The following is a 13,276-nucleotide window of genomic DNA, read 5'->3' as shown; positions in this document are numbered from 1 at the left end:
GACTGGAAGAGAAGCAACTGGGACATAATCCGGCGCCCCAACCGGGACTAGAACCCTGGGTGCTGGCGCCGCAGGTGGAGGATTAGCCTAGTGAGCCACGGCACCAGCTCCTTCTCTCACTTCTGCCTCTGTCATTTCATCCTTTGGACTCACATGACCTAAACCCTGCTTGATTGCTACCTTCCAAGTCCCATCCTATCGCCTACTGCCCCCAAGGCTTCCTAACCTGCCCACACGTCCTCATCGCCAGCCTGGGAGGCAACACGGGCCAAGGGCACGGGCTTGGGGCTGTCCCGGGTGGGCTCGTTGGGTTCCTGCCTCAGAGTTCCGCGGCCTGTGTTCTGGGACCATCAGCACCTGCTCTGAACTCAGTTTCCTGTCTGTAACAGGAGCTTAACGATAATTGGACAGGATTAGCGGGCGCTAAGCTCAGAGGAGCTGGCTCAGGGCAGGCATGCAACAGTGCTGCTGGTGGCTGGAATCACTCGAGAAAGCTTGTCCTGACAGGGCGGAGGCGAGCTGCAGCACTCTGCGAGTGAACTCGGGTGAGCAAAATCCCCTCTCCTCGTGGAGCTCACCCCGGGCTTTGCTACTGCAAGGGCCGTGTCAGCGCCAGCAGGCAAACCCTCAGAACCAAGCACGTCTTCTGAGTGATGGCAATTTCTCCTGCTGTCTGTCCAACACCTGTCACCTTTTGTATTCCCAGGAAGCCCCTGGGGCTACTGTTCAGAGCCCTCAGTTACCAGAAAAAACACATCTTTCAGAACCTGCAGCTTAAGATAGCCCCAACTGCCACCCACGACAGCAAAAACGCAGACACCCCGGGGACAGCACTGGGCCGGGGTGGGATGAAGCCCAGCCCTGTGTCTGGGGAGGCGCAGGCGTGAGGGCAGGATTTACATGCATGAGGCAATCCAGGGAACAATACAAGACAGATGTGAGTCATCCGCTTTATATCAAAGCAAACGGAGGGTGTGGACAGAGCTGCTCATGTTAGCATAAGCAGTATGAAAAGAAATAGCACAGCGACTATGAAAATAGACCAAGGGGGCAGAGGGCAGGAGGGGAGGGGTCCAGCACAAAAGTGAGGGGGGAAGAGCCCGGTCTGTGCTGAAAACAGAAGCCCCCTGCCCCCCGCGCCCCTGCGCCTCTCACTTTGCAGCAACACAGTCTTGCCACACGAATACAAAGAGCAGATCATTAGACAACTGGGCATGATGAGAAAAAAGATTGCAGGGTTAGGAAAACAAACGGAGAGCCGAATCCAGGTGCGCGTCTGGTGAACCATTCCGAAACAGCAGCGCACAAGGCCAGAAGTAGAATGGCACCGAGGAAAGACTCGAGACCGTCACCATCCACGGGGGAAGAGACGTGTACGCTCAGGTGGCCGACGTGCAGGGCCGAAGAAGCAAAGCCCAGCCAACGTGAGAGCCATGGACGTCCCCCACGTAGAGGACCACACGGAAGACAAGCCGAGACACGGCCCCGACACAGTGTTTCTTCAGTCAAGGACTGAATTTGCAGATAAGAAAGGCACCTGGCACGCCAGGGGCGAAAAAATACCCACAGCAGAAGTAGATGGAGACAGAGGCGCAGCGGGACGCGTCCTGGGGAAGCTGCTGAGCTTCAAGGGCACCCAGGCAGAGAAAACAAGTCACTGCAGGAGGAAGACTCGGGTCTACCTCAGGCCTTCCCACAGTCAGCACCAGGAGCCGGCAGAGCCGGGTCCACAGAACGCAGAGGGGGAGAGAGCGAGACCCACGCGGGCTGTGTCGAGGTTGGAAACACTCGCTGGGAACGGTGGCTGCCTCCAGCCGAAGTGCGGGAGCAGAGGGCCAGGGAAAACGGCTGGGGGTGCCTGCTGGGTCCACACCAGGACCCAATGGCCCTGCAGAATAGAAACACTGAAACTCCCCCAAAACAAAGACGATGGAAGTGACCCAACAACCCAGGGCGGGCTGATCAGGCAGCCGCACCTGATCGCCGGAGTCCACGACGCGTACCGGCAGCTGCTCTTCTGCCTAAAGGCATCTTACAGGCACAGAAACCGCGCGAGGCTGAGAAACACTTAACCGAGCTGGACAAACGCCCTCAGCTTTGTTCTGCTGTTTTATGTATGTACAAATGAACATAATGTCCTGTTTAAAATATGATAATGTCCTATTTAAAAATTATGTAAATGTGATCCCATTCTTTTTAAAACGATTTATTTATGTCTTTGAGAGTCAGAGTGACGTCGTTGGGCTGTCCGCTGATTTACTCTCCAAATGGCCTCAACTGGCTGGTCCAGCCAGAAGCCAGGAGCCAGAAACTCCATCTGGTCTCACACACAGGTGCAGGGGTCCAAGCCCTTGGGCCATCCTCCTCAGCTTTCCCAGGTGCATTGGCAGGGGCTTGGATTGGAAGTGGAGCAGCTGGACTCAAACCAGCACCCAGGTACTGGATGCCGGTGTCATGAGTGGTGGCTTAACCCACTGTGCCACAGCACCTGCCCCAATCCCATTCTTACAAAATCAGTTGCCAGGGCTGATATCCAGGAAATATTTCTGCTGGTTTTTGCCGGGTGGTAGGGTTTGGAGCGATTTTCTGCTTTCTCCTTTGCAGATTTCCAGGTTGCTTGGATTTTGATAATACCCATGTAGCATTTTGACAGCAATCATCCAGTGATGGCTCAGGGACATTATAAGAAAGGTTTGCGTCCAGCTGTGGTGAAACACACGTCTGACCTCCTTCTGGGGTCTACAGAGCTGGCGGAGGTCCTGGAGCAGATCCGGGGTGCGAGCTGGGCCTTGGAGAACACACAGGGCTCACAGAGCATCTGCTTTGCCAGGTGTTCCACGGGCGACCGAAGTTAACCTGCCGTGGAGTAGCGAGAGGGGTACGCACTCCATCTGATGGATGAGGAAACCGAACCTGCTGGACAGAAGCACGAGGCACGGGGAAGCCAAGTGGCAGAGCCCAGCCGGGGAAGGGGCTGTGCAGAACTCTGGGTGGGGAGTATGGCAGCCGGAGCTGGGAGGGCCCCCCACAGAGGCTGTGAGATGAAACCTTGAACCGCGCGTGTGTGTGGAAGCAACGTGGCGCCCCATCCCCGTGATGAGCCCACGCAGGGGCCGGGGTCGTGCCTGGCGCTGAACCAGCAGATGTGGTGCTGCTGCCCCAGGCCACCGCGCCCTGGGGGAGGGGCAGCTCCCCTCCCCTCCCCCTGCCAGCCTAAGGCTGCAGCTCCTGCAGCAAGATCGGCCCAGAGAGGAAGGGGCAGGCAAAGGTCAGGGTGGTGGCCACACCCACGGGAGCTGCAGGGCACCGGGCCGCAGCTCTCCACAGGGGTCAGGCTGCTCACTGTGCCTCCTGGAAGGTCATTAAGTCGCTAATTACACAGCAGGTGGCAATAAAATGGCCTGGGTCTTCCTCATCTTCCTCACCTTCCCCCTGCCCCGGGACTGCTGCTTCTGCCCCGCTGCCTTGCTGACCTCCAGGTCCCTGGCCTGCCTGATACCACCTCCCTGGCAGCAGCACTCTGGGGGGATCTCGACCCGGCCTGGGTCCTTCTGGGGTCCTGGGTAGGATTCCAAACCCACTCGCCATTCCTGTCCCAAAACTAGCTTGTGGTCAGGCCTGGTTGAGGTCCAATGACTTTGCTTGGACCTGGGGCTCCGACGCGAGTTGTGTGACCCAGGCTGAGGTTGTTAGCATTCCAGGGCCCAGTTTCCCTTCCCATTCCTGCTCAGCTCTGCACAGACCCGCTTCCCTCGGGGCTCCGTGTCTGGCACAGCGTTCTGGGCTCTGGCCACCCGACCCTGCACACACGCCTGGGGCTTCGGCGCCACGTCTCTGCTGGCCAGCTGGGTGGGGCTGAACTGCGTGCTGGACAGAGTGGTAGAGATGGGTGCAGATCACCGTGGTCCAGCAGAAGCGGAGTGTGGGGAACGTGCAAAGTTTTACATTTTCTAGGAGCTGAATTTTAAGAATGAAAAAGAAACAGAGGCCGGCCCTGTGGCGCAGTAGGTTAATCCCCTGTCTGCAGTGCTGGCATCCCATATGGGCACCAGTTCAAGTCCCAGCTGCTCCTTTTCCAATCCAGCTCTCTGATGTGGCCTGGGAAAGCAGTAGAAGATGGCCCAAGCCTTTGGGTCTCTGTACCTGCATGGGAGACCCGGAAGAAGCTCCTGGCTCCTGGCTTCGGATTGGCCCAGCTCCAACCATTGCAGCCATTTGGGGAGTGAACCAACGAATGGAAGACCTTTCTCTCTGCCTCTCCCTCTCACTGTCTGTAACTCTACCTCTCAAATAAATAAATCTTTAAAAACAAAAAAAGATGAAAGAGAAATTCCCTTCAGTAGTGCATTTTATTTGACTAGATAGATGCCAAGTGTTACCACTTGTCAGCATTTGATTGACAGACACATTAGTGAGATATTTTATGTTCTTTTCTCCCAATAAAATGTTGGAAACCCATGTGGCATTGGGCAGCCCAGATGTTCAAGACAGCAAATCCGAGAGACTGGGGTGGACATAGGAAGCTGTGCATTCATTCTCTTGGTCATTCATTCATTCACCAGACGTGAGCTCCTTCCTGCTGCCCCCGGGTTCTCCTGCAGAGGCCTCTGCCCTATGTGAACCCCCGGGAACCTCATCGGCCACTGCCCCACATTCCTCCTCCCACTCCCAGCGCCTTAACAGGTGCATTGCCCAGGGGAAGGGAAGGGAAGGGAAGGAGAGGCAGGCAGAAGGAAGGCCTTGGGAGTTTGGGGACTGGGCTCCCGCAGCCCCCCGCAGCCCCTGTCCACTGCAGCAGCCCCTCGCAGCCTCCACCAAGGGGTCCACAGGAGCTCTTGCTGCTCCTGGGCTTCCGGGGAGTCTGAGAGCAGCTGGGACTTGGAGAGCCCCAGGGGACCTGAAGAGCCCCCCCCCCACTTCCCCGGGCATTCTTGCCCAAGAGCAAACAGGCGCAGGAGCCCAGCCATGGTGAGCCCAGTCCACCTGGTCCCAGGATGGCGCTGCTGTCCCGGCGATGGGCAGACACAGCGGCTGGGGAGCCGGCCACGCCTTCCAGCGTGAAAACACGCTCTGCTTCGTGCCTGGCATGCTTGTCCAGTGACTGTCGGTGACAGAAGTCTCGCCACGCAGCAGGGACGCCCACCAGGCCTGGGATCCTCCCTGCCGTGGGACTCCGGGCTGCGACCTGAGCTTCCTGGGGGAGCGGGGGTTTTGGCACAGCCAGTTCCGTCATCCTGCACAGCTTCCTGTCTGTGCTCTGAGCACACTCTCCGGGCCGTAAAACGGGCATAGTAACACCACGCCGTGGGACGGCTCTGAGAATCCAGTGAGCTCATGCATCTCAAGACAGCGTGCATAGAGCCGGGTCAGCAGCCGCCACTGCCCCAGCGCCCCTACAGAAACTGCCCTGAAGGAGACCCCGCCCACTCTCACATCCCGCAGCCGGGGGAGCCCAGCACAGAGCCTGGGACCCATGCACCCCTCTCCGGGGTGAGGTTCCCCACCAGGAGCTGTGTCACAGGGCCCGGAGTCTCACCGGAGCTATGGGGCACACGGGAGACGGCTACTCCTCTGGGTGAGATTCAGGCCTCTTTGTGCTCGATTCTCTCAGTGGCTCCACGTTCCCTGCTTTATGGATCAGGGTTCCAAAAATCATCGTTCAGAAAGAAATGCTGGTGCCCACATTTGAATCCTCATTGACAGACTGGGGAGCAAATGGAGGCAACGGGAGCGGAAACCGACAAGGGGGCCACGGCTCTCATGGCTACGGATGGGCAGATTCCAGCCCAGGAGCCGTGCGGGCGGACCCTCGGGGGTCAGGCCCTGCCGCTTCCCCGGTGGTGTGCACACTCAGGCCTCCGCTTGCCATTCCCTGGGCCCAGGGTGGGCACCACAGCCAGGCTGAGGGAGCTCAGAGACAGGGACGTAGGCGTCACCCAGCGTCAGTCCAGCCCAGAACCTGTGAGCTCGGTGGGGTTCTTCAAGCCTGCAGAAGGCTCTGGACACAAACGTGGGCACCAGAAGACCCCTCCTCTAAGGAGGGAGGGTGAGGGGTGTCTGTGCACCGGGAAAGCCAGTTAATCAACAGAGGACCTTCCCTGCACAAACTGGTCCCTGGCCCCGTGTGTTGGAGTAATGGGAGGGCGACATGGCCCAGGGAGGGGCTTCTGGGGGTGATGGGGTGTGCTGGGTCTTAGTCTTCATACATTTACCAAAACGCATCAGAACGTACATGTGAGGTCTGTGTTTTACCAAACAAACCAACCTGAGCGGCCGAAGGCGATCTGAGAGAGAGATTCCAAAGAAGGGAAGTGACGCATCGGGGCCATTGGACAGGTGCCGCCTCCCCCACAGAGGTCTGGGAAGGGAGGTGGGTGTGGCCCCTTGTCCCAGCTGTCCAGAAGCAAGGCTGGCCACACCCACCTCGTGTGCACGTTTGTATGTGCCTCTTGCCTCTGCCCAGACCTCGCTCCTGTGTGGAGGCTGCACCAGGCTGGCACCCGCCGCATCCCGGCTCCTCCTGGTCCCTTTCCAGCATTGGCCCTGCCCTTGGGGCTTGTGGGGGGTGGGGGGAGCATCGGCCCCAGCGTCTGCCTACAGTCCACCACTGGGACCCCTCTGGCAGAGGCAGTGGGACGTTGTGGTGGGGAGAGTGAGGGCCACTCGCGAGGAAGGCTCAGGACCACCCTGGCCGCCGCTGCCCCGGATGACAGGGCGTGAGCCACCAGCGTCTTGGGGAGCAGGCTGGGAGCCGTGTCTCATCGCTTGGGAAGCTGGGGGCAAGTGCGGACAGCTCCCCTGACGCAGGCGGGGGGCGGGCAGGTGCCGCTGCCAGAGGACAGCCCCTCCTGCCTGGCAGCCACGCCAGCCCCCGCCCGCGAGGCCCAGGGGCAGGGAAGTCCCGCTGTGAGCCATCCACGGACCCAGTGCACTTTCTCGGGGCGGGGGGAAGGGGGGTCCGGGCCCTGCGGGACCCTCGTGGGCCTGGCCTCCTAGCGGGGAGGCGGTTCTGGGGTAGGAGGGCTCCCTGGTGACAGCTCCCTCAGGGTGGGGTGGGTGTACCGTCTGCCGTCTGCCACCCCAGGAAACAAGCAAGCTGCACTTCTGTCACCTGGAACCGGTGACACTCCCCAGCCCGTCCTCCCTCCTGGGCCAGAACAGGACAGAGCCGCGCTGGCCGCAGGAACCTGCTGACCGCCATGGGGAAGCCCATAGAGAGGGGACAGAGTGGCCCCGGGGCGGCCCCGGCTCCAGGGCTGCTCCAGGACCTGGCAGGGCCTGACGTGGTGCCAGGAGGAGCCCACGGCGAGCAGCTGCCCGGTGGTGGAAAACCAGAACCACAGGGCTCTCGGGAGCTTGCCGAGCACGGCTGCTCAGCGGGACCACGCCCTCCTCTCCCAGCGCCAGGGAGTGGCAAACCACGGAACGGGGAGGGACTCAGCCTCTGGGGGCCTCTCAGCCGTGCAGCCCTCCCCCTCCCCGCCCCGTGGCCCTGCCTCCGTCCTGCTCTGCACCCCCCTCCTCTATGCCCGCCGTGCCCAGCTCCAGCACACGCCCGTAGTCCCGCCATGGATGTCCCTGGAGTGGGAGCTCTTGGCGGGGTTGGGAGGAGGAGGGGACAGGGCTGTGTTTCCCGGGTGTGGGGGTGTCCACATGGTAGGGAGGTGCACAGAGCTCGGCCTGGGGGTTGGGGTATGGGTGGAGGGGTCTTGGTTTTGCCGTGCAGAGAAAGGCTGCTTTCCTCTAAGGGGAGTGGGTAGTGGGGGGCAGCAGGTGGGGTGGGAAAAGCCACCCGATTACGTGCTGGCAGCTGGCAGTGGCTGCCCCTGCACACCAGTGGCCGCCCCTTACCCCTGGGCACCCCACCCTCACCACTCCTGTGCCCCAAAAATGCCAGGTGCCTCACCCAGGACATGGCGACGGAGGACTGTGACCGAGCTGTCAGCAGCCCAGGCCGCACCCCTGAGGGGCCGCTCCTCCCGCCCGGCCAGCCCTGCCTGCTCCCCCAGCTGAGATGCACGCAGCGAGAAGCACGTCTTCCCAGGGGGCCCGATGCCAGCTCCTGGCCCGAGCTGCTGGTCAGGCCTGGCCTCTGACCCCTCTGTCTCCAGCCCTGTCCATGGCCATCCCCAGACCTTGCATGGGACACTGTGGTCCTGTCCCGGCCATCCTGCACTCTGGCGGTGCCCTGGTGGTGGCCTGGCTTTGGTTCTCTGGGATAAGAGAGGGCCTGGCCTCTGCTCTCCCTGCTCTGCCCCAGTGCCCATGGGTTGCAGAGGAGGAGGAGGAGGAGGAGGAGGAGGAGGAGGAGGAGGGCTGGATCCTGAGGGAGGCAGTAGGAGAGGAGCTGCAGAAGAGGGCCAGCAGGTGCGAGAGTGCCGGGGAGGGAGGAGGGTACCAGGCTGGGTCCTACCCAGGGCCCCTGTGCACCTGCCTCACACACCTGCCACCCTGGATGCCAGACCTCCCGGGCCCTGCCCCTGGACTCCCTTTGGAAGCCCCTCTCAGCAACACTAGACCTGGACTCCCAGCCTCCAGGGTCTTCCAGGCTGATGACCATGGAAGGCAGAACGGTGAGGGGGGCTGGGGAGTGACACCCCTCGCCCAGGACCAGGTACAGGGCTCCTGGGACCAGCATCAGTTCTCCCTGGAGACCCAGGGGAGAACAGAGGGGGAAAGAGAACCTGATGGTGTCTGCGGTTCCCACCTTAGCACTGGGGCTGCTCCGCGGAGCCTGTCCCCAGCTTCTCCTAGGGCAGGGCCAGGATAGCTCTGGCTTCTCCAACCTGGCCTGTGGCTCCACCTGGTGGTCACATGTGGAATGGCAGGAAGTTGGCACCCGCTTCTGGGGCCCCTCCTAGCTGCTGTGGCCCCCACCCGGGACGGGGAGCGGCGGGGGGGGGGGGCGGGGGGGGCGGGGCGGGGAGGCTCCTGGGCCATGATTCTGCTCCAGCTGAAGCCACAGCGCCCGCGGCTGCTCTCCCGGGGTGGTGGAGAGCCGGGCCATCCTGGCCTCCACCTGATGCGGGAGATTTAGGGTCCAGCTCTCTCTGTAGCTCTTTCAAATAAATAAATCTTTAAAAAGAAATCATTCCCTATCTCAAAGTAAGACATTTTACTAAAACGTCTTCCAAGAGTTCTACTTTTACTGCTTGTCTGTGAACTTTTAATAAGCAAGAATGCATTTTTTAAAAAAATTTTATTTATTTGAAAGGCAGGGATAGAGAGAGAGAGAAGAGGAGAGGTCTTCCCTCCGTTGGTTCACTCCCGCAACTGGCTGCAATGGCCAAAGCTGGGCCAATCCGAAGCCAGAAGCCAGCAGCTTCCTCTGGGTCTCCCACGTGGATGCAGGGGCCCAAGCACCTGGGCCATCTTCTACTGCTTTCCCAGGCCATAGCAGAGACCTGGATCGGAAGTGGAGCAGCCAGGACTCCAACTGGAGTCCATATAGGATGCTGGCACTGCAGGCAGTGGCTTTACCTGCTATATCACAGCACTAGCCCCAAGTTCTATAATTTCTACACATGGTTTTTGTATCTCTTTTATTATATCTATTATTAGGCATTTCATAAAATTTTTAGTATCCAAAATAATATCTTTTTAGAGCTGTATTTTTGAATATGAATGATTTTTTAAAAAAATTATTTGGAAGGCAGATAAAGATGGAGAGAGAGAGAGAGGGAGAGAGAGGGAGAGACCTATCCACTGGTTCATTTCCCAATTGCCAGGGCAAGTCAGGGGCCACAAGTGCAATCCCCGTGTCGCACGTGGGTGGCAGGGACCAGGTACTCGAGCCCTCAGCGGTGGCTCCCGGCGCCTGCCTTGCTGAGAGCTGATGTCGGAAGCCAGGGAGGGGAGCAGAGCTCAGGTGCCCCGGCGTGGGATGGGACTCAGCGTCTGAACCACTTGGCTAAACCCCGGCTCCCCTCACTTGAGCCTTGTGTGTGGATTACCGTATTGGCAACTCTGTTACCCCCGTGTGTGTGTTTGCATTGTCTGTGTGGGCAACCGTGTCGTCTGCTATCATGCCAGCTTCCTGCCTAATTCTTACACCTTTGTTCATGTTTCGTGTGCTAGCGGGAGCCCTGGGACAGAGGCGAGGAGGAGCGGTGGCGCTCGGCGTTCTGGGAGGGACAGACGGCTTCCAGCAAGTCCACGTCCATCACGTTGGCTGCGGGTTGTTGGCCTCTCCCAGGTGGTGGCCACTTTCCTCGACTGTTATAAAGAATAGACAAGTAATGTAATGGAAATACACCACAGTATACCAAGAGCAAGTACTAGTTACCAGGTTCAAGGACTGTTCTGAAGGCTTCACAGGCCTAAACCGTGTTTGTCCTCACAGCGGGCTGGGAGGCAGCTTCCGTGCCAGCTTCGTCTTGTAGATGAGGCGGTAACCGGTGCGCTTTGCCTGTCGCAGGTGGTGAGCGCTTGAAGCCAGGCGGCCCTGCGTGTTGGATTTCACTGAACGCTTTCTCTACACAGGTCAGCGAGTTATGCACGTGGAGAGCCAGGTGGATGGGTTTTCTAAGGCTGACCTGATACTGCAGCTCTGGGACACCTGTCTTGGTCCCGAGGTGGGGGCATTTCCCCCGTTGCCTGTAAGAGTCAGCGGCGGTACTGTGACAGGACACGGACTGGGCCTCTTAATTGGCAGCCATCAACATCTCACGGTTCCAGGGCTGGTCGGCAGGACCACGGTGCTGGCTGGTTTGCTTCCTGGCTGCCTTCTTCCTTGGGGGCTGCTCCAGCCTTCCCGGATGTGCGTGGTGACAGGCAGCCGGCTCTCTGGTGTCCCTGGCCCCATTACCCCGCCCCCGAAGGCCCCACCTCCCGACACCATCACGGGGGATTTGGCTTCAGCACAGCTGTTCTGGGGACACAGCAAGTGCCCTGCTCTCTGCAGACTTTTTATTTTTTTAAAAGGTTTATTTGAAAGGCAGAGCTACAGAGAGAGAGAGAGAGAGAGAGAGAGGGAGAGGAAGGTCTCTGGTTCACTCCTCACATGGCTCTTGGACCATCTCTTGCTGCTCTCCCACGAGCATTAGCAGGGAGCGGGACTCCATCCGGGGCTCAGAGACGATGCCAGTGTCACAGGCGGCAGCCTTGACCCGCTGCGCCACGGCGCCGGCCCCGGAGACGCGGGCTTCCGTGAGAGACGTGGCAGGTGCCGGCTCAGAGCTTCAGGGAGGAGCGGCCCCTGGCGGGTGTGGGGCCCCTTCCTTACGCTGCCCCCACCTGCGAGACCCCTGTGACTTCTCTGTGTGCTTGATCCGCTGACGCCGAGAGAAGACGTCGGGCAGCTAACGTGTGATTTCTCTGGCAATTCTCCCGACACGCCTTCGACATTTGGGGTCTGTATGCTAACGACGGGGGAGGTGCTCCCCTGCCAGCTGCTCGCCAGCTCAGAATTCTGTTATTTTTTTCTGGCAAAATAAACGTCGCAACCTCTCGTCTACAATTCCGGTTGTCTCTAGTGATGATGTTTGAGTTACAGATTTGTAAGCTGTTACCAAGGCAGTTATACCAGGGTGGTTGTGGTTGTTGTTTTGTTTGTTTGGGGCCAGCAGGTCCTTGAAATGTGTTTCCCAAGCTGCAGGTCTGTCCAGGTGCTTGCGTTTAAGCGCGTCTTTATAAGCAGAACATAACTGGCTTTGAGAACATTTGCAGAATTTTCTTCTAGCCGGGAATACGACTCAGCTGTGCTTTGGGACAGATTTGTTCCTGACAGTCGGCCTCCTCTTCCTCCTCTTCCTTTCTGCTTGTTCTCGGAGAGGTCGCAGGCTTCCACAGCCGCACTCTCTGTTGTGACGAAGAACGTGGTCCCCTCCTCTGGGGAGGGAATGGGACGTGCAGCGCCAGACTGAACGTGAGACAGGAGTGTGCGAGGACGCCAGCTGCTGTGCGTTGGTAGCCTAACTTACTGGTGTTTTTAAGATTTATTTATTTCAAAGACAGAGTTACAGAGAGAGAGAGAGAGGGAGAGAGATCTTCCATCCACTGGTTCACCTCCCCCCCCCCCCCCCCCGCCAAATGACCACAATGGCTGGAGCTGGGCCCATCTGAAGCCAGGAGCCAGGAGCTTCTTCTGAGTCTCCCATGTGGGTACAGGAGCCCAAGCACTTGGGCCATCTTCTACTGCTTTCCTAGGCCATTAGCAGGGAGCTGGATTGGAAGTGGCCCAGCCGGGACTCAAACTGGTGCCCATATGGGATGCTCAACCTACTACGCCACAGCACGCTGGCCCCTTGATACGCTATTACATAACTGTCAGCTTTCCCCAAAGGAACTTAGCAACGGCGTGGGGTGGGGGTGATCGGGCCAGCAGGAGCAGACGACACACCTCAGGCGTGGGCTCTTAGAAAGGCTGGGTTCACCCCCCACCCTGCTACTGCAGTAGGCAGGAGGCCCTCCCACCTCACCCACACCCACCTGCCCGGGTCCCGCCTCTCCGTGGAGCTCAGCCTGCAGTGTCCCTCCTCCCCTGGGACTGCTCAGGCTCCCACGCTGCCCTGGAGCGGGGCTGGCTCTGGGGTGGAAGGGAGTTGGAGCCACGTGTCTCCCTGCATGGTGAGCCATCACATGGGTTAACCCTTTGTCCTTGTCCTCCCTGGGAAGGGCAGATGCCCCTCACCTCTCCTTGCTGTGCGAGCCTCTGCTAGGACCCGGCATGCCCCGGGCTCGGGCTCACCCCCTCTTCTCCCCACTTCTGAGGCTGCAGACCCTCGACCTGCAGCCCTGTCCCCTGCCCCGGGCCCTGACGGCATAGATGGCACCGGAGGGGCTGAGGCACGCCCCGGGATGGTGCCTTCCCTGTGTCCCCAATTGTGGCTGCAGCCATTGGTGAGGTGGCAGTGGCAAGAGCCATCCCAAGGAAACTGGTTCTGGGGAGAATGAGCCACGGGCCGGGGAGACAGAGGTCATCTGGTCCATCCCCCTGCCTCTGGGGGACACTGGTCTGTTTGGGGTGGGCGATTCTCTCCAGGTCCAGGCTCCCTCGGTCACACAGTCCTGCTTCTGGGAGAAGTGTCTGGATCCGACCTCCCCCGCTTCTGTGAGCTGTGTTCTTTCCTTCCTGGGTAGGAAGCAGGAGCGGGAACCCACGGGGTCTCAGAGCTGGTGGGGCTCAGCCTTCCCCGGGGGCCCCAGGAGCATAACAGGTGCAGGGGCCACAGCTGGAGGCCAAGGAGGGTGCGAAACCGGGGAGGGGGTGGCAGGTCACACAGAGGGACTTCTGGGAAAGGGAGACCCCGTCCCACCTGTTGCCCCCGGGCAGGGG

Source organism: Oryctolagus cuniculus, chromosome 13 (assembly GCF_964237555.1).
Source record: "Oryctolagus cuniculus chromosome 13, mOryCun1.1, whole genome shotgun sequence".
NCBI lineage: Eukaryota > Metazoa > Chordata > Mammalia > Lagomorpha > Leporidae > Oryctolagus > Oryctolagus cuniculus.
This window is presented reverse-complemented; position numbering follows the sequence as displayed.